A 25,562-nucleotide genomic window follows, 5' to 3' on the forward strand; every position below is an offset into this window, starting at 1 on the left:
AGGGCAGCTTAGGAAAGCAGCATTTCCATTTCTTCCCCTGGTCTTGGAGCTTTTCCCTCAGAAGACCAGCTCGATGTCTTTTTGCATCTCATCCCCTCTTGATTGGTGGATCAGAGTCTGGACATGTCTACATGTTCATTAATGCGCCTTAGATACTGCACATTTAATTTACTACTTCCTTAATTTTGGACTAACTAAATGCGCAGTACCTAAAGTTACCGTACAGTAGCGCCAGCGCACGGTTAATTAGTGCTGCTTTCTGTGCATTAGCCTGATAACACTGCGCAGTAGGCTATTAGCAGGGTTTGTGCTGTGACCCTCTACTGTGCACTGTTATTGGGCCAATATGCAGTAAGAGTCTCATGTAGATGTGCCACAGTGTAGATCCAGGCACCACTCCAGGAAGCAGCAGGTTTAATACCAGAAGAAGACATAGAAGCTGTTAGGGTGACCAGCCCCAAGCATCCAAAAACTGTGAGTTGGGCTTCAAGAATCGCGAAATGCGATTTAAGACTCGCGAGGATTTTCTTTCTTTTTTTTTTAGTAATACAATTTTTGTTCTTTTTGTCTGACTTCTGGCTTCTGATCCTGGAGGGGCTCTCACTTCATATCTTCATGTTTTCTCTGTAGCCATGAGCGCTTGGGCCTTTAGGAGTGGAAGCTGAGATGCTTATGAACATCCCTGATTTCTACAGCTGTTGCTTTATGACTGGCCCCAAATATCACGAGCTAGTGCAGTCGGAAGAGCTGGCCGCACTGCAGATGCAATTCCCTTCCTGCTGGCAGGACTATACAAAGCAGTTTAATGTTTTCCCCAAGCAGGAGAAAGACGCATTTTCTTGAGCTTCCTCCTAAGCTCTTTCCCTTAATAAGCTGTCTACTGGGGGACACTTTTCAAGCTCTGCTACAAAACCAGCAGCAGAGCTGAGAATCACTGGCTTGCAGGAGATGTAATGCTGATGCGCCAGCATTTATGGATATTTACCATTTATACTCGGTTCAAAGACTATCTTATTAAACATCCTTCCCTCTCACAGATGATCTGGGCTCTTTTAGTCAGCCGGGCCATTTGCAAGCTCTGAACTGGGGCTGTTCTAGACGGTGGCTTTCTGGGATTATATGTTCACTGTCTGTCCTGGGGTGCCAGGTCACACTTGCATATTCACGACGGTGTTTTTCATTGCAACTACACCGAAGACCCCTGAGTTGGGGTCTCATAGTGTTAAGAGTTGCCCAAATATATCCGAAGAGCTTTGGAGTCGTGTTTCATTAAGTGCCAGCCTTGGTAATGCATCATCAGCCCATCAGGCCAAGGTCCTTCCACCTCATGCATCATGGAGACATAGGAATGGATTAAATCCATGGCTCTTCTAGTTGAGGATCCCAACTCTGCTCCATTCCTTTTGCCTTGTGATCTTTGAGCAATGCTGAGGTCATGTTTGTAAGATTTTCTCTTCACCTCTGAGGTTCAAGTGCTCACCTTGTCTCCTTGCTGCTTCAAGCAAATACCAAATATTGAGACTCACGGTGGGACTGGGAGAATTAAGCAATGCTGAGACCTGGTGCTCTGGTTCGGGCTTGTTTGTGGTAAATAATCCCAAAGTCATTGATGGAGGCTGGCTGCAACCTTTTGCCTGCTCTCCCGGTACAAGCAGTGCTAAGAGAAGAGCGATGCTTTGTTTCAGGTACAATCTGACAGTAAGTCCTATTGGAGTGCCCAGATGGTGCAGACCTTGTTTTGGTCTTAAGCCTACATCGATACAGATGCAATCTCTTCTTTACACCCGGCAGTCTATCTCCTGTTCCTTAGTATTGCCTCGACAAGGGCTGGGGGACCGCTGGCCAAAGGACACAGGTATCCACCAACTGAAGTTGTGAAGAGTAGGGTTGTCTCTTGGTCACTCTTTTATTCCCATCTGCATTCAAGGTGAACAGGATTTGTGGCAAATGTACCCCCCATGCTCGAGCTGTGGACTGGGGGGCTTGTAAGGAAGATAGAAATGGTGAATAGGTGCTGCAAAGATGAGACCTGCCCCGCTTTTGACACGCAAGGGAGAGAAGGTCAAGGCAAGGAAATCCATGCCTACTGGCACCAGTCAAAAAATGGAATACCACTGAAAGAGATGAGAAGACACTGAGCTTTCGGAGAGGATGGGTTTGTTCATCTTTGTTTCATTTTATGCTGAATACTGAGAAACAGAGTAAAATGGAGGCAACATAGAGATTTTGGCACTAACCTGCAAAGCTGCTCTCATACTATGCCTTTATCCCATTTTGAAGTGGCAGCATGAGTCGGCGTTAAACTGAATGCCACCGTTTACACCTCTTGGAGCTACTGTTTTAGGTACTTTGCAAATTTATGGATGCCAGCTTGGGTCTGCCATGTTAGGAGCAGAGTTTAAAAATTTCAAAAGCACCTCAATGACTCAGAAGATCATGGGAGCTTAGATGCTTGTAAAAATGTGCATGCAGTATTTTTGCTTCGTCGGTTTAACAAGCTTTGAGAGCCTGACCTGGCATAACTCCGGAAACGAGGGCTCTAGCTTAGCTCCCAGCATCTTTCCAAAGGCCCTGGGGAAACTGTTCACAAAACGGAAACAAAATCAACCAGGGTGAGGTTAGATGGCATAGATTGCGTGTAAATAATGTTAATGGGCTGGAGAGATGTATAATATCAATCGTATGTTTGCCTCCTTTCCACAGTGATTTGAGAGGAATGGTTTAAACAAGTCTCTAGAAAAGCTGTCCCCCTAAGACGTACCAAGGGATTGTTCACAAATGGTAGCAGGGCGCAGATCAGCGTTCATGGGAATGCCTTGCCATGCCAGTAATAAAGGTCACCCAGGTACAAGCTGCGGTGCATATATACCTGTTCCCCTTCCACGTCAGCCATACCCAGTGGGAAACCATGCCCAGTCCATCCAAGAAGCCCTTTTCACCGCTCCCCCCACCGCCTCTGCATTTGCACTCAGCCTTGGGGCATTTTTTGTTTTTTTATTCATTCGCCCAGCCGTGCCATCTAGCCTCGAACTGGTTTATTTCTTTTCCATACCGTAGGCTCTCTTCACAGGTCCGTTGGAAAGACTTTGGGAGCTAGCACGGAGGTAGGGTAGGTAATAAAACACACATCACCGAACGCTGTGCAAACACGTTATGTCATGCTGTTTAGTAAATCTGTTTTCTTTCCCCTGGCTGTGGAAAGAACCTGTCCTTTATGGAAGCTGGAAAGTCTAACGCTTGCTTTTTCCCCCCTCATTGATGTTTCAGTGTTGTTGGTCTTCCTTCGCCTCGCTGCCTTGCTAGGAGCCTACCCTATTTTTAACTTCTTTTTTTTTTTAATTGTTGTTCAGTCGCTTTCAAGGATCAGCATCTCTGCGAGCGGTCGTTCACCGCAGAAAACCTCCTCTTCCTTAGCACCAGAAAGACGCTGAGGACTGCTAACAAGAGCTTTATTTTCATTGGCATCTTCCTGAGCTGGAACCACCCAGTCTTTCCATGGAGAGTGCTTATTAATCAATAGTAAATGGCTGACGGTGCAAGCAACTGCTCTGGGCAGAGCGCTTATTAATCAATGCTGGAACGTGTAACCTGCAGAGGATGTGCAGGGAGCCCCATAAGATGGGGGCCGATGAAATAGCAGGGGAATGGGATCTCACAGCTTGTACCTGGTATGTACACGGCAGGGGGCACGCCAAAGGCCAGAGGTACGTGTATTTTATGGGTGAAATGCAAAACGCACATGTCCCTGCGCTGATATCTGTCTCACTTGGGGACTGATTCAAATCCTACCGAAGTCAGCAGAAAATGAGTACTGTTGACTGGAATGGACTTTGCCTCTGAACTAGCAAATTACTGCTAGCACATACTTGAAGCCCTCGAGAAGCCTGAGTTATGTCTTGCCTACTTTCACGCTTAAAGGTATGGAGCACATTAAACTGCTTTGCTAGGCTGGATAAGGACCATATAAAACCCATCAATATGATTAAACGACACAGAATACAAGATTTAAACCCAAAGAAAATGACAGGAATAAGTTGTATGTGAGAAGCATGGAAGTCATCAGTTAAAATGGACGCAACCTTTTGCTTTGAAGCTCTCTCCGTGGCATCTTAGTCGTTTTCCTCAAAGAAATACATTTCTGGCTATAGGAAGAGTTGGCTCGTTTTAGTCTACGGAGACCTATAAAAGCGAGAGACGTTCTAACCTGAATATTGCAAAATGCTCACTAGTTCTGTTGATAAATCGTATAGCACATGTTGGTTTTTTTTAGTTGGAAAATGCTGGCTTATTCACCACGACATTTTTGCAGAAACATGTTTAGGTTGGATATTGGGAAAAACTGTCTCACTGGAAGGTTAGGTAGAGAGATGGTGGAATCTCCATCCTTGAAGGATTTTAAGGTTTTTAAGGCCCAGGTCGATAAAGCCTTGTCTGGGATGATGTAGTTGGGGCTGGTCCTGCTTTAAGCAGGGGGTTAGACTAGATGTGACCACCTAGGATCCCTTTCAGCCCTCGTTTTCTATGACTCTGTGTTGATTTTGGTGAAATTTTGAGGAGAAAATGGACTGGAGGTTTTCTGATTCAAAATGACTTTTTGAGTCAATTTTTTAAATCCCCTGGTACGGTCCTGCCTTGAGCAGGGGCTTGGGCTAGATGACCTTATGAGGTCCCTTCCAGCCCTAGGTCTATGATCCTATAACACATAATATATTTTATGTGTAGTATAAAAAAAGTCTAAATCTGAATGAAACATTTTGCTATGATGGGAAGAAAGCATTTCAGTTGACCCAAAATGATTTTTTTTCCCCTCTTAGAATTTTATTTTGTAGGAAGTAAACTGATTTTTTTTCCAAATCTTTGTTAGCCTTCAGAATGAAAAAAAAAAAGAAGAGAAAGCACAGATTTTCCCAAATTTCCCACAAGGTGGACAATTGACTTCCTGCCCAACTTTAGTAGTTACATGTAACGGGCAGACAAGGATCTTTGATGTGACAGCTTTTATTAGACCAACTGAGTAGTTGGGAAAAAAGTTCTTAGCAAGCTTTTGGGCACAGTCACCCTTCACCAGGCAATGGGAGTCTCCACTGGTCTGAAACTTAGTCCTTAGACCGACATGGCTACAACCAAAAACCGAGCTACATGTAACATGCACTTTTTACTGCTTTTTAATTAATTTAATTTAATTTCGTAAAAGACCATGGAACAGATTTTAGAATAGATTTTCCAGGGAAGTGGTAGAGTCCCGTTGCTGAAGACATTTAAAAATTAATTTTACAAAGCCCCGGAGAATATATTCCCAAGGGGGATTTGGTATTGGCAAGCAAAGGGGCTAGTTGATATGAAAGGTCTTTTCTGCTTCCGTGAAAGGAGGACAAAGTGTTTATTTTGGTTTCAGGGTTTAGTAGGTTTGGAGATATTTCAAGCTACTGGAGGCTCCAAAACCAAACTGTTCAGCCCCGAGCATCCTTGATTTTTGGAAGGCCGAGGCTAGTCTGGAGGGAAGAACAAACTCCGTGAACTACACAAAACCCTTCTCACGTTACGTTCTGACTCTAGGCCAAGACGCACTGTTTGAGCTGAAGACTGGGTCTTTTATTTGAGTGCTTTTCCCTCCTTGCCCTGTTATCGAATCCGGGCTGCCTACTGACTCCCTTGAGCAGTGGGCCAGATTGTCCTTGGTGCTGATGCAAAGAGAAATAGGATTCCTCGAGTAACCTGAATTGTATGGTGGTTTGCTTGCTTTCTGATGGCTTTTGTGGAGATCCCGGTCTCTCGGACATTCAGGCTTTCCTTCTCTTCTCTGTTTGCATTGGCTGTTGCCATTTCCCCCCGGTGCTCTCCAAGCAGCTTCTTCTGAATACGAAGATTTTGCTCTCTTACTTTTCCAACTGCATGTCAGGAAGCCAGCATCCTTGGAAATGTCGACTCAAAGGGGAAACAGGTGATGGGAAGTATCCATGAGTAAGGCTGGAGCGGTGGCCATAGAAATGTCAGCATTGAGGTGGTACACGGAAACGTAAATGGACCAGAGCATGAAATGACCTTGCTTGTCCTTTCTGCCCTTCGCTGCCTCCTTCCCCTATGGGTGACTGCTTCCCGGGTGGGCTGCATGTCTTGGATGGAGAGTCACCTCCTGCTCTCTCAGCCCATGAGACCCAGGGACGTGCCCACCAAGAGGACTAGCAGAGCAGATAAACCTCGGGAAATCTCTGAATCCAAGTGTGAGTCATCATCGGACTTGATTTGAAAGGACAGCTGCACTAACATTGCCTAAGATGCCTATTAAAAATATTGGCAGGCTGGGAAAGATCACTCATTATTTGATCATCCATTCTGGAAAACAGCAAAACTATCCGGATGTGGGGTAGTAAGGCATAACCAGGGTGAGCCTGCACCTGTGTGAATCTCTGCTCTCACAATGGCCTGGGGGAGTTATCGAAGCAGCTTCATTTGCTCGGGTAACCTTTGCTGTTGCAACCCATCCGCCATGGGGCCATAATGTCCCCCAGAGCAGCCCTTGAGTGTGGCTAGGAGCTGCCTCCTGTGCGGTTGCAGGGGTGGCTCATGACCCTTCCCCTCACCGTGCTCAGAGGAAGGGCTGTAGAGGGCTGTTTGCTGGAGGTGCAGGGGTGAGGCAGGGACCTGCTTCCAGGCTCCCAGGACTTGAATGAGCCCCAGGTCAGAAGCTTTGCTGGGGTGAATGTGCTTTCACTGCTAAATACGATTCCTTGAGGGAAATGCCTTGCTGGTTTTGGTTCCCACGGTGTGATTCAGCTCAGCCCGTCACTCTGACAGCTCCTCTCCGAGCAGGGACGTGACACTGTAGAGCCCATTAGCAGCTGCCATCGGCCCGTTCACACCAGTGTCACTCTGGATCCCAGCACGGGTCTCAGCACAGGGGGCAGGGTGGAAACCATGTGCCCCCTGGGCCACCTCGGGCGTAGTTATCCCCTCTCCCCACTCTTTCATTCTGCTGTCGTCATTAAAATGGGGTGAACATTTGCCATGAAACATTTTCCTTGTGGAAAGTGTCTTTTGAACCAGAATGAAATGGTGTGTGAAAAAGAAAAAAAAGAGTTCATTTTGGTTGAAATGTATTTTTGTGTAATATTGTTTTAACATATGTAAGAAATAGTTTGTGTAGTTTCCATGGTGGACACACTTCTGTTCTTTTTTCTGCCCACAACTTTTTCTAATGAAAAAAGGCAGGAAGAGAGAAGTAACATGCTGGTTTTTTCCTCCCCGCATCAAAACAACAACTTTTTTTGGCTGAAAAAATTCAATGGAAAATTTTGAACAAAGTAGGGGAAAAAAAGCCAGCCAGCCTACCTGCCTGCCTGCCTTCCTTCCAAAACTGTTTGTCCCTCATGTAATAATTCAAGTCTCCTATAAATCATTATATCAGTAGGTCATGTGGATTCAATTCTGTCCTGCACCTTCTCAGATGAGGCTGTGCGAAACAGCACCGTTTCATTTTGACTTCCATTTTGCCATTTGGCTAGGACAGTGCTTCGTTTCGAGTTTTGTTTCTTTTCGAAGCACTGTTCCATTTGGGTTCGTAGAAACCGTATCGTTGTTTCGCTGCTGTTCTGACGTTTCGCCCATAGGCTTATAATGTGCAAGCACAAAACTGCCCGTAACTTTGTCATTTTTTGGCAGATTTGGGTGAAAGCAGCAAAGATGGGACCCCCTTCTGAGGGCATGTTGCCTGCCAAGTTTCAAGGGGATAGGTACAGGGGCTTCTGGGAAACTGCCCCTCAAGCTGCTGATGAGCAAAACTCATGACACCGGTGACTTGCGTGTGTGTGTGTGTGTGTGTGTGTGTGTGTGCGTGTGCGCGTGTGCATGTGCATGTGTGTGTGTTAAGGCATAGCAGAGTGAAATCTGTGGGGATGGTAGCCCTTGCTGAGGCCAAGAAGCCTACCAGCTTTCAAGGACATAAGTGCAGGGGTTTGTGGGAAATTGCACCTCAGGCTGCTGACAAGCAAAACTTGTGGTGTGTGTGTGTGTGTGTACACACGTGTATGTGTTAAGGTGCATCCTCACTGGTGCTGGGGCCTCTACACAACACAGCAACGTGCCCCAATGTGGTCTCCTCCTCCCCTACAGCCTCTGTCCCATCCACCACTTGAAATGGCAAGAGGTATAGAATAAGGTAGTGAGTGAGCACTAGCACAGTAGCACCGGCAGTCAAACTGTCACAGAGCCTTTCTTCCCTTTCCTGCAGGAGCTTCTTCTCCGGCGTGTGTTAAGGCATGCACTCACCGTGTCCTTTCCCCCTTTCCCCCCTCTCTTCTCTCCTTGCTTTCTGTTTTCCCTGCAAGCAAGCCCAGCTTCAGCTTTGAAACTGAAAACGTTTCAAAACTTTTGAAATGTTTTGACTGCCCTTGTTTCATTTCAAGGCTGTTTCCAAGCCCTTCGTTTCATTTCAGTTTCGCTGTTTCGAGCTCAGAACGAGTTGAAACAGCATTGAAATAAGGTGGCTGGTGAAATTTCGCACAGCCCTATCAGATGCAGCAGGGTGTGTATTTGAGTGAGTGGCACAATAGCTGCTATAAGTTATAGTGATTCATAGGAGAAAAGCTGGATAGGAAGTAGTTTTTTCCTCCTGCAAAAGCTTTTGAGATTAAAAAAAAATCCCATTGTGCCTCTGCGCTGGCCATCCATCCATTCATCCATCCAGGGAGAGTCATACAGCCAATGGCACTTGCCAAAGACGAGGGCAATGCAGACATGGTCTCTCCTACCCTCTGTGATCAGATAATGCACCTTGCACCTGAGGAACCGTCCCTGATGGAGGCTTCACCGAAAGCAATAAGTTTCGGTAGAACTTTTGGTTTCAGCCCATCAGCGTTTTCCAGTGGAAAAAGAAAATAGCAGTGTTGAAAAATCCCCTGCCATTTCAAGCAGGCAGGGCTGCTGATTTGTAGCCCCCTCCCCATCTGCGTGAATGGCTTGTGCAGCAGCCCACGGTGCGTGTATTCAGCTCATGTCACCACCTCTACCCCAGACATGCTCCCCGGAAATGCCTACATGGCTTCTGTGCCAGAGGATTTCTCCTTTATGGCCCTTTCACACTGCCAGGGTGGTGGAAAAGAGGACATGGGACATATGCTGGCTATGTCTTGATTCTACATCTCCACCTTTTGATCTCTCATAAGAGCATCAGTTCACTCTTCCATAACATCTTCAAGGGCGCATCAGAGAATCACTAAGAGAAACACTGGAAGGGATTTCCAGCGATTATTCAGTGCAACTCCAGGCCCAAGTGGGGATCATTTATAGATGGTTGAAGCCTCACAAGAGCCATGGGAGGCAATACGTTATTATCTGACACAACACGGTGAGGGAAACTGAGGCACGGGCCTGATACTGTTGGGGCCGAGAACTCTGCATTCCCATGGTATTTGAGAGTACTTAACCGTCCTCTGGAGTTGCTTAGTCCCACTTATAATTGCTTTTCCAAATCAGCTGCCATTGAGAAAAATGAAGACTCTTTCTCTCTCTTTTCTCTGTGGGGATGTGAGTGAATTAGCTGGAGTTGCATGAGAGAACCTCATTTTTTTTTTCTACGTTATGTGCTGTAAGCCCCAAGCCCTTTCTTCCCTGCTTTTTGCCCAGTTGACGTTCAGAGCTGTGCTACTCCACAATTGCAATATATTTTCCCATCGTGCTCCAGCTGAAAATCAGCCAGTGAAGGTTATTAGATACCATACATAAAGCGTGTGGCACCCTGACCTTTTCTGAGGGAATCCAGTGTAAGAGTATCCCCTAACCAGCCTGAGCCCACCCAGTGAGAGGCAGGCCAGTGGCTTGACAAAATCCAGATTTTCAAGCTTGGAGACTGTCCCTTTTAATGGATTAAACATCTCTGTATTTCACGGTTGCCTCTGAAGAAAGAGAATTGTGAAAAGCAGCACATTTCAAACAGTTGGTGTTTTGATCCTTTGAATTGGAGTCATTTTTCTTCCCTGCCCACCCCCCCAGCCTTTGTGTATATTAAGAAGTAAATTTGGCCTCCATGATGCTTCTTTGGCTGAACATGATTCGGCCGTGCTGGCAATCCCGTCGAGATAATCATAATAATCGTGTCCTTTTCATCCATTACATCGGTCCCTATCTTGTGTGTTACATATATGTTTTTTTAACGGTTTGGCCCTAACATCACTGGCATACTTCAGCCCAGCGCAATATCAGGACTCGTGTCAGGAATAAAACAGCATTGTTAGTTCCTGCTTTCATCCACAGCCAAACACCTGCAGCTCTCCACAGCCCCCCCCCCCCCCAAAAAAAGCTTGCTGCATAGAAACGCTGTGTTTTGCTGGCCTCCTTTCCTGATGCTACGTCATTAGTGGAAAGCGGTTCATTAAGGGGAATGGCTCGTGATACAGGCTCCAGAAGGATAGGGTAGGATAGGGGCAGAGAGGACGAGATCCTCAATTGATGTATGTAAATCATCATAGCTTCTTTGAGGTCAACAGAACTTGTCCGATTTACTCCAGCTGAAAAATTTGGCTCCAAACCTTAAGCCAAAGGCTCCCACATGGTAGGCTTGATTGTGTTATAATTAGTGATGCTCTTCGTCACGATATCTCTGACCCCTGAATGTAGTTATGTCCCGAGACTCACTTGGCTAACGTTATTCAGTGTAGCAGATGGAAATGCAAAATAGATGCAAGTAAAAGGAATCCCAAACACAGCAGAAAGGTTTAGCTGGGAGTGGCAAGAATAAGGACTGGACTTCGTGGTTAAAGCTCAGTGCTGGGAGTCAGGCACCTTAGTCATAGGTCACATACCTACTCCTATCACAGACTCGCTTTCCTACCTGTGATACAGTCTAATTTTTTCAAACCTGTTTCCTCCTTTCCACATCCCAGTTAAGTACCTAATTGTAGGCATTTTAGGACCGGATATTCAAAAGTGGACACTTCCGTGGCTACATTTCACAGAACAGTGGAGAAGTCAGGCTGGAAGGGACCTCCAGACACCACGTGGTTCAACCTCCTGCCTGAGGTGGGATCATCCCTATCCAAACCATCCCATATAACCATAATTGAAACTCTACCTAAAGCTACCCTGAACCCAGACACAACACAGACATAACACCCTACAGGTAAAGCAGGGGAACCAGGGGAGCCAATGTCTTGCTTTTATACAATGTCAATATACTTAAGAGTTTTTGGGTCGAGGGCCCTTGCCTCAGTAACCTATCATGGGTAAAGTAGAGGAACTATGGCAGCCAATGTCCTGCTTCTCTAAAATGTTGTCAATATATGCTCAAGAGGTGCCAGGTAGAGGACCATGCCCCCTGCTATAAAGGAAGGCAAAACTCACCAGAGTCCATACCAATCTGACCAGGGAGTAAGATTTCTTCCTGACCCCAGATGTGGTGTTCTGGCTGACCCTTGGAGGAAGGGCAAAACTTTGTAGCCAGGAACCTCTGCGCTGCTCCTAGAAGGAGAATTGGCACACCCCAGTTGAAGTGCCCAGTCCTAGCTGTAGCCAAAGCATGGGGAGTACCCATGGTAGGAAATACCTAGATCATCCCTGACCAGTGACTGTCTGGTCTCTTGAGCTATGCAAGCTATATCTACATACATGCAGCTATGCAAGGCCTTAAATGCCTATATACCAATGTTCATAGCATGGGGGACAAACAGGAGGAACTTGCCCTCAGAATAGCCAGTTCAGACCCAGACATAATAGGGCTTACAGAAACGTGGTGGGATTCATCCCACGACTGGGCAGTTAGCATTAGGGGCTATCGGCTTTACAGGCGGGATAGAGAAGGAAGGAAAGGTGGGGGTGGGCGCTCTATATCGAGGAGCAATAAACATCCTCTGCCAGCAGAATGGGGTCAGAGGAGGGGTAAGTGAAAGTGCTTTGGGTCAAGATACAAGGGGGCTGTGGGGAGAGGGGTTTAATGGTAGGGGACTACTACAGACCCCCCAACCAAGGGGAGGAGCTAGACTGGGAATTTTCGGGCCAGCTTGCAGAGCACTTAAGGCAAGGGATGTAGTTGTCATGGGTGATTTAAATTACCCGGACATCTCCTGGGAAGAACTGTCAGCCAGGATGGACCATTCCAGGAGGCTCCTGGCCGAGATACAGGACCTCCACTTAATTCAGGAGGTGCACAGCCCCACCAGAGGAAATGCCCTGTTGGACCTGGTCCTGGCCACAGGCGATGACCTGGTGAGGGGCCTCCAGGTCCTTGACCACCTGGGCGATAGCGATCATCGCTTGCTGGAATTCACCATCCATCACAGGGTGTCAAGGGCCTGCAGCAAGACAGTAGCCCTAGACTTCAACAGGGCCAACTTCAATGAGTTGAGGAGATTAGTGGGAGAGGTGCTGGGGTTTCTGAGAGCAGGGGAACTCAGTGGCCAAGATGAGTGGTCATTCCTTAAGGAGACGATACCCAGGGCCCAAGGAGTGACCATCCCAACAAGAAGCATGGGGGGAAGGAGTGCCCAAAAGCCCCCCTGGCTCACCAAGGGCAACCAGGAATGCCTGATTGCCAAAAAGGCTGTGTACACCCGGTGGAAGCGGGGGTGCTATCTCCAAAGAAGAGTATACTGCCTCTGCTTGGGCCTGTAGGGGGGCTGTCAGGAAAGCTAAGGTGGACATAGAGCTAGGACTAGAGTCCAAGATCAAAGATAATAAAAAGTCCTTTTTCAAATATATAGGGAGGATGAAGAAGGCACTGGGAAACATGGGGCCCCTGCAAGATACGCTGGGCAATCTGGTGGTTGTGCCAGAGGAGAAAGCAGACCTCTTTAACCAATTCTTCACCTCCGTTTTCTTGTGCAGGGACTGGGACTTCCCCACTGTGGTGCAAGATGGACTCAAGGGGAATGTCTCCAGACCTCAGGTTGGGGAGGACCGGGTTAGAGAGCTTCTGGAGGGGCTGGACTTGTTCAAATTAGTGGGTCCAGATGATCTCCATCCCAGGGTGTTGAGGGAGCTAGCAGGGGTTATTACAGGGCCCTTGGCACGGCTTTACGAGCAGTTGTGGTGCTCGGGCAAGGTGCCAGATGATTGGAAGATAGCCAACGTGGTCCCCATCTTTAAAAAAGGGAGGAGGGAGGACCCGGGCAACTATAGGCCCGTCTGTCTTACCTCAATCCTAGGGAAACTCTTTGAGAAGATCCTCAAGGAGCACATCTGCAATGGGCCGGCCTCAGGGATGATGCTCAAGAGCAACCAGCATGGTTTCACTAGGGGCAGGTCATGTCAGACCAACCTGATTGCCTTTTATGATCAGCTCACAAAAGCATCGGATGCAGGTGTCACCGTGGACATAGTCTTTCTGGATTTCAGCAAGGCCTTTGACACTGTCTCCCACCCCATCCTCATTAAAAAATTAGGCGACTATGGCATTGATGCCTACATGGTCAGATGGATTGCAGATTGGCTGAAGGGTCACACTCAGAGGGTGGTGGTGGATGGGTCATATTCGACCTGGGGGGAAGTGGGTAGCGGAGTCCCCCAGGGCTCGGTCCTTGGGCCTGCGCTGTTCAATCCCTTTATCAGCTATTTGGACAAATGGGTAAAAAGCACCCTGTTTAAATTCACTGATGATACCAAAATCTGGGGTGAGGTGAGCACGCTAGTAGGGAGGGAAAGACTGCAGCAAGACTTGGATAGGTTACAGCGGTGCGCTAACAAAAACAGGATGCATTTCAATACTGACAAGTGCAGGGTGCTGCACTTGGGCAGTAATAACCAGCAGCACACTTATAGAATGGGAAACTCCCTTCTTGAGAGCACAGAGGCAGAAAGGGATCTGGGAGTCATTATTGACTCCAAGATGAACATGGGCTGACAATGCGAGGTCATGGTTGGCAGGTCTAACCGGACCTTATTGTACATCCACAGGTACATCTCAAGTAGGGCCAAGAAGGTGATCCTTCCCCTTTACGCAACAGTGGCCAGGCAACAGCTGGAGTCCTGTGTCCAGTTCTGTGTGCCTCACTTCAGGAGAGATGTGGACAACATGGAGAGGGTCCAGAGGAGGGCCACCCGCATAATCTGGGGACAGCAGGACAGACCCTACAATGAGAGACTGCGGGACCTGAACCTGTTCAGCCTTCACAAGAGAAGGCTGAGGGGGGACCTGGTGACTGTCTATAAACTCACTAGGGGGGACCAGAAGGGTTTAGGGGAGTCGCCGTTTCCTCTAGCACCCCCTGGCATGACAAGGAACAATGGACACAAATTATTAGAGAGGAGGTTTAGATTAGACATCCACAAGAACTACTTCACGGTCAGGGCGGGTAGGAGCTGGAACCGACTTCCTAGGGAAGTGGTGCTGGCTCCTACCCTGGGGGGCTGTAAGAGGAGGCTTGATGCTTACCTGGCTGGAGTCATTTAAGCCCAGTTTTTCTCCTGTCTGGGTGGGGGGGTCGGACTTGAAGATCTACAAGGTCTCTTCTGACCCGACTTCTGTGATTCTAGCTCCAGTGATGAACAGTCCATCACTTCCCAAGGCATCTCTTCCACTGCCTCCCTATTCTCACAGTGAAGAAGGTTTTCCAGATTTCCAGTCTAAATTTCCTTTGCTGCAACTTCAAGCCATTCATTTGGAAAAGAAAGAAATGGAAGTATCTAAAGTTACAGGTCTCTTTTGAAAACATGTTCCTTTTCTCCCTACTAATATGAAGCCAGGATAAGCATACCCATATAGGTCAATATTCAAGTTAAGGCTTTCCTGGGCTGCAGGAAATCTTCTGTCGGTGCCTGATGACACCTGAGAAGTTACAGTGATTCCCAGTTCTAGTGCTAGGATTTTGGGGGAACAGGATGGCGGTAAAAACACCAAGACACTTCAGGGAACTTTTTCCGGGATCCCAGTGGGGGGGATGTCCCGGTCTCTGCTCAGCTAAAAAGGAGGTGTACACCATTGGGAGGGAGGGGCAACTACAGGCCAGTCAGCCTCACTTCTATCCTGGGGAAGGTCTTTGAAAAAATTATCAAGGGCCACATTTGTGAGAGCCCTGCAGGGGAAGTGATATTGAGGGGTAACCAACACGGGTTTGTGCCAGGCCGATCCTGCCTGACTAACCTGGTCTCTTTCTATGACCAGGTAACAAAGAGCTTAGATGGGAAGGAGGAAGTAGATGTTGTTTTCTTGGACTTCTAGAAGGCTTCGACACCGTGTCCCCCCCGCCAGTTCTGGTGGGCAAGCTGAGGGGCTGCGGCATTGACAAATGCACGGTCTCATGGGTGTCAAACTGGCTCCAGGGGCACGCCCAGAGGGTGGTGGTGGACGGGTCGATGTCGACCTGGGAGGGTGTGGGCAGTGGAGTCCCCCAGGGCTCGGTCCTTGGCCCGGTGCTGTTCAACATCTTCATTAGCGACCTGGACGAGGGTGTGGAGAGCGCCCTGCTCAAGTTCGCTGATGACACCGAGCTGTGGGTTTAAGTGAATACACCGGCAGGCAGGGACCGCATCCAGGCAGACCTGGATAGATTGGAGAAGTGGGCGGATCTGAACAGGATGCGGTTCAACAAGGACAAGTGCAGGGTGCTGCACCTGGGGAGAGGGAACCAGCATTGTGGTTATAGGTTAGGGGCTGCCCCTCTCGCAGCACAGAGGCAGAGAGGGATCTTGGAGTCAGGATTGACTCCAGGATGAATATGAGTCGCCAATGTGACGAAGCAATAGGCAGAGCCGACCGCACCCTGTCCTGCATCAACAGGGGCATCACTAACAGGTCCAGAGAGGTCTCGCTCCCTCTCTATGTGGCACTGGTCAGGCCGCAGCTGGAGTCCTGTGTCCAGTTCTGGGCGCCGCACTTCAAGAGGGACGTGGAGAACCTGGAGAGGGTCCAGAGAAGGCCACTCGTATGGTCGGGGGCCTCTCTATGAGGAGAAGCTGAGGGACCTGAATCTCTTCAGTGTTCGCAAGAGGAGGCTGAGGGGGGATCTTGTGGCTGCCTACAACCTTATCAGGGGCCAGCAGCAGTGACTCAGGGAAAGTCTGTTCACCAGGCCCCCCTTGGGGTCACCAGGAACAATGGCCACAAGCTGAGGGAGGAGAGGTCTAGGTTAGATATTAGGAAGAACTACTTCACGGTAAGGGTGGCCAGAGCCTGGGATGGGCTGCCCAGAGCGGTGGTGCTCTCACCTTCCCTGGAGATCTTCAAGAGGAGACTGGATAGGCACCTGGCTGGGGTCTTATAACCCCTCCCACACCCAGTGCTCCTTCCTGCCCATGGTGGGGGGTCGGACTCGATGATCTGTCCAAGTCCCTCCCAACTCACTGATTCTATGATTCTGTGATCACCAAGGAGGATTATACCTCCATTGCTCGAGACTGTAGGAAGGCTAAGGCAGAGACAGAACTGGGACTAGCGACCTGGATCAAAGATAACAAGAAGTCCTTTTTTAAAGGGGGCAAAAAGAAGGCACCAGGTAATGTGGGGCCCCCGCAGGAGACGTTTGGCAATCTGGTGGTTCAACAGATGATAAAGCTGACCTCTTTAACAAATTATTTGCCTCCATATTTCTGAGCAGGGACCGGGACATACCCCCCACTGGGATCCCAGATGAACTCAGGAGAGGCACAGCCAGGCCCAGGGTCAGCGAGGACCTAGTCAGGCAACTTCTGGTGGGACTGGATGTTTGCAAATCATCAGGTCCAGATGATCTCTGACCAAGGGTGCTGTGGGAATTGGCAGAGGCCATTGTGGGACCGCTGGCACAGCTCTACAAACACTCATGGTGCTCTGGCAAGGTGCCAGAGGATTTGAAAAGGGCCAATATGGTCCCCATTTTCAAACAAGGGAGGAAGGAGGACCCAGGAAACTATAGGCCTGTTAGTCTTACCTCGGTCCTGGGGAAGCTCTTCAGCAAAATTATCCAAGAACACATCTCTGAAGGACCAGCAGGGGAGATTATGCTTAGGGGCAACCAACACGGGTTCATTAGAGGGAGGTCCTGTCAGACCAACCTGGTGGCCTTCTACGACCAGGTCACAATATCCTTGGACGCAGGTGTCGCGATGGACACTGTCTCTCACCCCATTCTCATTAAAAAATTAGGTGACTGTGGCGTCAACGCCTACACAAATGGGTCACAAATTGGCTGGAGGGCCACACCCAGAGAGCGGTGGTGAACGGGTCATATTCAACCTGGAGGGATGTGGGCAGTGGGGTGCCGCAGGGCTCGGTCCTTGGGCCCGCACTGTTCAACATCTTCATCAGCGACTTGGACGAGTGGGTGAAAAGCACCTTGTTCAAGTTCACGGATGACACTAAGATGTGGGGAGAAGTGGGCACGCTAGAAGGGAGGGACAGGCTACAACTAGATCTGAACAGGTTACAGGGGTGGGCGAATGAAATTAGGATGGGTTTAATACTGACAAGTGCAAGGTGCTGCACCTGGGGAGGAAGAACCAGCAGCATACCTACAGGCTGGGGAACTCCCTTCTCGTCAACATAGAGGAAAAAAAGGATCTTGGAGTCATCATTGACTCCTACCCTGGGGGTCTTCAGAGGAGGCTAGATAATCACCTAGCCGGGGTCATTTGACCCCAGCATCCTTTCCTACCTATGGTAGGGGGTTGGACTTGATGATGTGCTCAGGTTCCTTCCAACCCGACCAACTATGAAACTTTGCTGAGTAACTATGACTCAACATGAAAAAGAAAAACAGCGGCCAAAACCGGAGCCTTCCAACTAACCATTTATTTGCCCAAAGAAACCCCCTATTAATTTTTATGGCACATAAATACCAGAAAACCAGACAGCCTCATATTAATTAGTGACTGGTCTGGGCTTTTACCTTCAACCCAAGCCAAGAATTTGTGGGGGAAGTAATTTAGATAACTTCATTTTGTTGCTTCTTTTGATTTCCAAGTGCCTCTCAAGGAGACACTTTCATTCAGGTTCTGATAGGCTGAAAAATCCCGAGAGAGGCTATGTGATTGGCCGTGGCTTTAAAAAGTAGGGGCCCAGTCTAACCCTGCTTCTTGTTGGTGCAATTTTTATGCCAGTCAATGATTTCTACTTTAGTTTTCAGGAAGGTTGAGTTTGAACTCACTTCTCACTCATTCAGCAGCTCAGAACAGCTGAAGTCACTCCACTGAAGAGTGAATGCAAGACCTTGGAGGTCAATGTCTGGGAACTATTGACTCTGGATCTTTTAGGGCTTGATCCAACATCCATTAAAGTCAGTGGACATGCTCTAATTGACTTCAGTTGGCACAGGACCAGGGTTTCTCTCCAGAATTGCCCGTGTATCTTGGTGACGGTCCTAGTTTGCTCATCTTCTGGCAAGGCTGGACCAACGGGCCTGCATAGACATGCTTGATGGTCACAAGGCCCATGGTTTTGTGTGCAAACTTTTGTTCCTGCCTCTTCCATACCAGGAGAGGAAGGCCAGTAGAAAAACTGATCCAGAGCTCGCACTGCTCTTTCCTTCCCCCACTAGGCAGTCTAGCTGTTTCCATGGAGCTCTTAACACAGATCACCTTGGGTACCAGAAAGCGTCATCCCATCATGCCATTTCTAAGGATTTGGGGCCCTCAAGTATCTCTTCATAGCTTGTCCCCTTGCTGGCCTTTGGTCAGATAAAAAATTGATCAGGAAACATCTTGGGCCAAACCTACTCCTGACATGCATGCAATGTTATAGCAGTCAGCAGAGCTGCCCCACAGATGAACTTGACCCATAGCATCTGCATGACTGACTGGGGTGGGTGTTTCTGAGGGCCTGGAAGTCATGGTGGTTGTCAGTGATTAATCTGGAGATTATCTCTTTGCTGTTGGTTTTGGCAGGCCTTTTGACTGATTGGGGACGGTGTTTCTAAGGGCCTGAAAGCCATGGTGGTTGTCAATGATTAATATGGAGATTATCTCTTTGTTGTCAGTTTTGGCAGGTCTTTCGCTCGGGTGGGTGAATTTTCTCAAGAGGCTTATGTGCTGGGTACATGCTTTATGAATGCAGAGGACAAGTTATGCAGAGATCTCATCTGTGGGATTGTAAGACTGGACAGCAGTTGACCGCAGTCTGTTATGGGCCATAGGGAAGGTGGTAGATCTTTGAGCATTGCACCTGCTAGTAAATCACACTGAGGTGGAAGTTCAAAACTTTTTGGATGTTAGGAAGTATATCTTGGCTAGTCCATTAACCCCTTTTGCTCCTGGGCTGTGAAGCACTGCTGCCCATAATGTTCCCTTGTAGTACATTGGGCAGGAGATAGCTGGAAAATGCAGTACGTATTGGCATGTTTAAGGCTGGAATTTTCAAAGGCAACTAAAGGATTTAGAAATGAACATCCATGGGAGCCAAGCACTTGAATTCCTAAGTAAACCTCAGCCTAAATATGTCAGCTCAGTTTCAATGAGGCTGGTTGGGCAGCCCTAGAGAAGGAAGCCTTCTATCCACTGGAAGGACTGTACAGTACAGGTCACTTTAGTGCAAGGCTCCCCCACCCCAACCTAATTGTAAACTACCTGAAGGCATTTGGTAACAGTTTTTAAATACCTGAAAGGTGATTATAGGAGGATGGACATAGCCTTTTCTCTGGTGGTTGTAGCGGGCAGGACTTAGAGTAACGATCTTAAACTGTATCAGAGGAAATTTAGGTTGGCGATAAGGAGGAACTTTCTGAATAAGATTCATAGATGTTAGCATCTGAAGGGACCTCAGTAGGTCTTCAAGTCTGACTCCCTGTCCTAGACAGGAACGAGCACTTTCAGATGACCCCAGCTAAGTCCTTGTCCAGTCTCCTCTTGAGGACCGCCAAGGTAGGGGACAGCAACACCTCCCTTGGAAGCTCATTCCAGATTTTGGCAACCTTTACTGTGAAGAAGTTCTTTCTGATGTCCATCCTAAATCTGCTCTCCACCAATTTGTGGCCATTGTTCCTAGTTACTCCAGGGGGTGCCCTAGTAAATAGAGCATTTCCTATTCCCTGCTGCTCTCCCCTGATGAATGATAGGCAGCTACAAGATCCCCTCTCAGCCTTCTCTTGCAGAGTTTGAAGAGAGCCAGGTCCCTCAGTCTCTCCTCATGGGGCCTTGCCTGCAGGCCTCTGACCATATGAGTGGCCTTCTCTGAACCCTCTTGAGACTCTCCAAATCTTGACATCCAAGAGGGTGGTCAAACATTGGAAGAGCCTGCCTAGAGTAGTTGTGGAGTCTCCATTTTTGAACATTTTCAAGAGCAGGTTAGACAAATGCTTGGCTGAGATGATTTAGTCAGAGGTGATCCTGCCTTGAGCAGGAGGCTGGACTACATGATCTTGTGAGGTCTTTTCCAGCCCTATGATCCTACCTAGAGAAGCTGTCTGCAGTATTATTAGGCATGACTTGCTCTATGCTTGCTCTTCACGCTGTGACTCCTAACAAGGCAACCGTGTGGATATTTATCCCCATGAAGTCGATTAAATAGTTATTTGTACACCTAACTTTAGTCACTCAGGCTTTGAAACATTTGGCTTCTTATAGGACTTCTGAATATGAGTATGATTAATAATAATGAGCCTGACAATGTCTTCCTCAAATGGCCTTGGGGCTACACTTTCCACATAAATTAAGGGAGTCCTGGCTTCAACGAGGGTATGCTCTAGGGTATAATGGAAAGACCTGGATGTAAAGTCACCTGAGGACCCATCAAGCCAGATGGACGTCATCCTCAACTCCAAGGGACTGCTGCCACTGATGGCAGACAGATGTTTTGGGAAATCCAAACTGAGCCTAAGGGAAGGCAAACTAGTTTCTTTTGGCTATGATAGAAAAAGGGACTGTGAAAAAGTGTGGGACAGGATGGCCTTACATGGGAGACATGGAAGATCTAGGTGCAATTCTTGACTTTGCTGCTATGTCACTGTGGATAACTTGATTTATCCATCTGGGACTCACTTTTATACCTGTAAAACAGAAATTCCCATGCTTCCTCCAGTTGTAAATGCTTTGGTTGATGGGTTGCTTTTGGTACAGTGGATATGTATGGTGCCCATTAAAATGGTGTGCCCCACCTTGGCTGGCACAGCTGGGGTGTGCTACTTAATAATAATAATAATAATAGTAGTAGCAGCACACAGAGTTTAGTGGGCAGACTTGGGAATGCATCCTGTCTCTTGGCCTCTCAATTAGCTTTTTGCTCTCTCATCATCCCGGGGGAAAGCACAGAGAAAAAGACCAAACCTCTGGGAAGCCTCTCAGCCTTGGCACTGGAGGAAAATTTAATTTCTACCCTTTTGCAATCACAAGGTGACTTAATATTTCCTTATCACCTGCTCACCCCCTTCCAATTTAACAAAAATTCAACTGCAGAGCAATAAATACATAACCTCTCCTTACTTTGCTGAAATTCCAGAGGACCATGTTGAAATGTAATGGAGCAAAAATTCTGGCTTGTCCCTCCTAAAATCCAATATGTTTTGAAAACCAATGAGAGAGAGGGCAGGGTTACCTAATAGGGAAGACAGAGTCAAAACGCACATGTGGTGAGTCCATAAACACAAAGGAGTGGAAAAGTTACACTTTAGGATATATCCATCTCTCTCTCGAATGGGAAGACTAGACAAGTTATAGGATCCAGGTGGCTAGACCACAGAGCAGGGAGTATGAGACTGGGTGAAGGTAGCAGGGTGATAAATGATGTGATAATAGAAGGATGTCTTCCTGACCCAAGCACACCTGGAGACCACGAGCAGAAATACAGCCTTGGTTTTTGTTATTCTTGGACACACGGGAACAAAAAAACACAAATGCCATCGCCCCTGGGTATAAATGCAGGCTGCCAGCAGTGTTGGAAGATGGTGGAACCAAAATTTGATGGGCTATGAAAGCCATTACAGACTGTGCAATGTCACACAACTGGCCAGGCACCATGGCTGTGGGTTAGAAGGCCAGGTCAGCCTTATGCATTGAAAAAATTGTCCTCCTGGAGGACAATGAGTGGCTAGGCTGCAGTACTGCAGGGAGGACCTGGGGGTTACAGTGGAGCATAAATGAATATGAGCCAACAGCGTGCCCTTGTTGCAAAAAAAAAAGCCAATAGCATCCTGGGTTGTATTCACAGGAGTCTCTCTTGCAAAGGAAGGGAAGTAATTATTTAACTCTATGTCATTCCAGGCCTTATTTGAAGTACCACGTCCAGTTTTGGGCTTCACACTTCAAGAAGGATGTGAGCAGATTGGAAAGAGTCCAGTGCAGAGTGGCACGCATGATTAGGGGCCTAGGAAGCAGGTCTTATGAGGAAAGGGAGAAAGAACTAGGGTTTTTTTAGTTTGGAGAAGAGAAGACTGAGCGGGGTCTTGATAACAGTCTTCAAATACCTGAAGGGCAATTTAGATGGGCTTTTCTCTGTGGCTGTAGGGGACAGGACTAGAAGCAATGGCCTCAAGCTGCGGCAATGTAAATTTAGGTTGCAGATGAGGAGGAACTTGCTGAGTATGAGGGTGGTCCAGCATCAGACCAGACTACCTAGAGGAGTTGTGGAATCTCTATCCCTGGAAATTTTAAAGGACAAGTTGGACAGACACTTGACTGGAGTGGTTAAGTCAGGGATGATCCTGTCTTGAGCAGGGGCATGGATTAGATGACATTTTGAGGTCCTTTCTAGCCCTTCTTCCCTATGCTCTTTAGTACTACTACAGCTACTACGAATGCCCATCATTTCCTGTATACACCCTGCCATGTGCCATGAATCTAGAAAATAATAACTGCAGCAATCTGTGACCCAAAGAGATTAAATATATGTGCTCCTAAAAGTTTACAACACCCCGTACCATTCCAAGACCATACCATAGCTTACTGATATAATACAATACCCATACCATACCATATCTTACTGATATCTTATGATGCCCATACCATACCATACCCATACCATAACATACATACTATACCGATACCGTACCATACCCATACCATGCCATATTTTACTGATATCATACGATACCCATATCATACTATACCCATACCATATCATATACCATACTGATACCATACCATACATACCATACTGTTACTGTACCATACCTATACCATACCATATCTTACTGATATCATACGATACCCATATCATACCATACCCATACCATATCATATACCATAGTGATACCATACTATACCAATACCATACCATAACTTACTGATATCATACGATACCCATACCATATCCATACCATACCCTAGTTACAGAGTATAATAACAGCAATGTTGATGATTGCCCCGTGATTGTGTCTGCTGCATGCTCATCCAGACGATATGACTTTACCCAGTGTGTTCTGCTGGCAAGCGTTCTTGGTGACTGTTGTTGGACTAAAGACCATCAAGGCATTTACATGGGGGTTTTTTCTGGCATAAATCATTGTTTTGAAAATTTTAAGTAATCATCTAAAATGCAGGCAACCGTGTTCCAAGGGAGGAATCCCAAACCCACTCCCCTGGCTTTTCTGTGCAAGTGCCACCCACAGCTCTTCCCAGTCCCTTCCTCTGCTCCTCTCCCCAGTGCTGTGTTGGTTTGGCTTGCTTCAGGCTCTGTTTCAGGTTTCAGCCAGCAAGCTTTCCCTCTGTGCTCCTTGCAAACCATACATTAGCATGGCAGTGCTCTTCTCTCACCCTCTTCCCTCTTACTATTGTGCGTATTCCCCTGTAGGAACAACTAATAAACTTCCCCATTCTGCAAGTCTGTAGCAGGAGATTTACTATAGAGTCTACATCAGGGCTGCAGTGGGGGTAAATCAGCATTGCTTCACTGAAGTCAATGGGGCTGGGTGCTCAGCTGGTATAAATCTGCCTTGAAGCCAGTGGAGCTACCGCAGTTGACGCCAACAGAGGATTTGGTGTCTGATGCGTAACCGAGTTCCACAAGACTGCAAGCTTTTATTTGCATGTTGGTGGATTCAGTATTTGGTTTGGAGGGGAACCCAGAGCCTGGTCTGGCGTGTTAGGTCTAAAAGGGAATCTGGATCTGAACTCCCTTCTGGCTTGGCTTTGCAAAATTAAAACCCTGCAGACATGGGACAAAACCAAAGCTGTCACGGTTTGCTTTTTATGTCAGCTATGCTGATGCACATCAGGAGTAACTCCAGAATAGAGTCACTCTGCTTGAAGTGTGGGGTACAGAAGCAAGGAGCAATTTTCCTGTCAAAAATGTTTGAATAAAGTGACAGAGAAATGTGAACACATGACCATCTTTCCGTCGTGTGCTCGCTACATAGAGTGTTATAGGACCTGCAATTTTCCTTTTGCAGAAAATCCCCCAATGTTACATTTTGTTTTGTTCTCGAAATCAGAACAGAATAGGAGCATTTAATCATTTCCCAGGAAATAAAAAAATCCAAAGGAATAGCTTTAGATCCATCAAGCCTTTCTTTAACTTAAACTCACATTTTTAAAATCCATTTAGACATATTGTGCCTCTATTATATATAAAATAAAGCACACTGACAACTGAAAAGGTGTTTTGGGTTGAAAAAATCAAAACATCACATTCTGAAACATGCAGAAGCAAACTTTTTTTTTTAATTTCTCTTGTTCAAACTCAGACCTACCTGCAGGAAGGTTCAGTTTTGACTAAAATGGCTTTTTTTTTTCTGATGGGGGTGGAAAAAACATGGTCCATGGGAAAATAGTTGACTGCTCATTAGAAATGCAGATTGTAGCCTTTGGGTGCTGCTTCTCTCCTATTTAGGGCCTCAGTCTGCACCCCGTTGTACCTTGGCCAGTTGTTACAGGTGTAAAGGGCTTGTAAAACACTTACAATTCTGGCTGGGAACCAGTGCAATGCAAATACCAATGCAAAAAGATGGAGCAGATGGGGCCCTTACTTTTGATTGACAAGCACTGCGAACCCGTCTACATGCCTTGACCCCCAAAATCATAGCTCCTCACATCAATTTTCAAGCCAGGTTGTTTCAGATCTAGAGTCCTTGCCCTTGCACGCTCTCTGCTGTTTAAGTTTTATTTAGAGCTCAGATTTTACCCTTCTTCTTCCCCAAACCAAACCTGGCCCCCTCCCGGCTCCCATCTTTCCGTCGTGCACTCGCTACATAGCATGTCCTTTAACTGAATCTTATATTGTCCCATGACCTTATGGTTCAGCTATGTTTCCCACTAGCAGAAACTCAGTCCTTATTGATACAGAAGGAGGAAACTATTCATGTGGTGAGACTGCAAGGCAAAGCCAGCTTATTTTTAAAAAGCTGCAGCGAATCCTGACACCCTTGCCCATGAGATAACATGAATGGAGGGATGACTACTTCTACCCCGATGCATTATCAGTACTTTTCCCTGGATGACAGTGCCTTCCCACAGTGCCTTCCTAGATAGGGTAATTGCATTGGCTCCACAAGGCCTGTATTGTGCACGTTGGAGAATAAGTAATTATTGGTCAAGCCATGCATATGTGTGTGCATACGTGTTTGTGGGGGACTTAAATTTTTAATAAACCACACCAGACCAGACCCTCAGCTCTTTAGAAACTTCCCAAGCTTAGACAGCCTTACAGAGAAATCCACCCAAATCTTTTTTTGTCCTCCTCTCCTCTTCAAATGTTTCTTTTGGCCTGTGCATATTTTGCACTATGGGTAATCTTTGTT

Source organism: Crocodylus siamensis, chromosome 5 (assembly GCF_052110815.1).
Source record: "Crocodylus siamensis isolate JL-2025a chromosome 5, ASM5211081v1, whole genome shotgun sequence".
Taxonomy (NCBI): domain Eukaryota; kingdom Metazoa; phylum Chordata; order Crocodylia; family Crocodylidae; genus Crocodylus; species Crocodylus siamensis.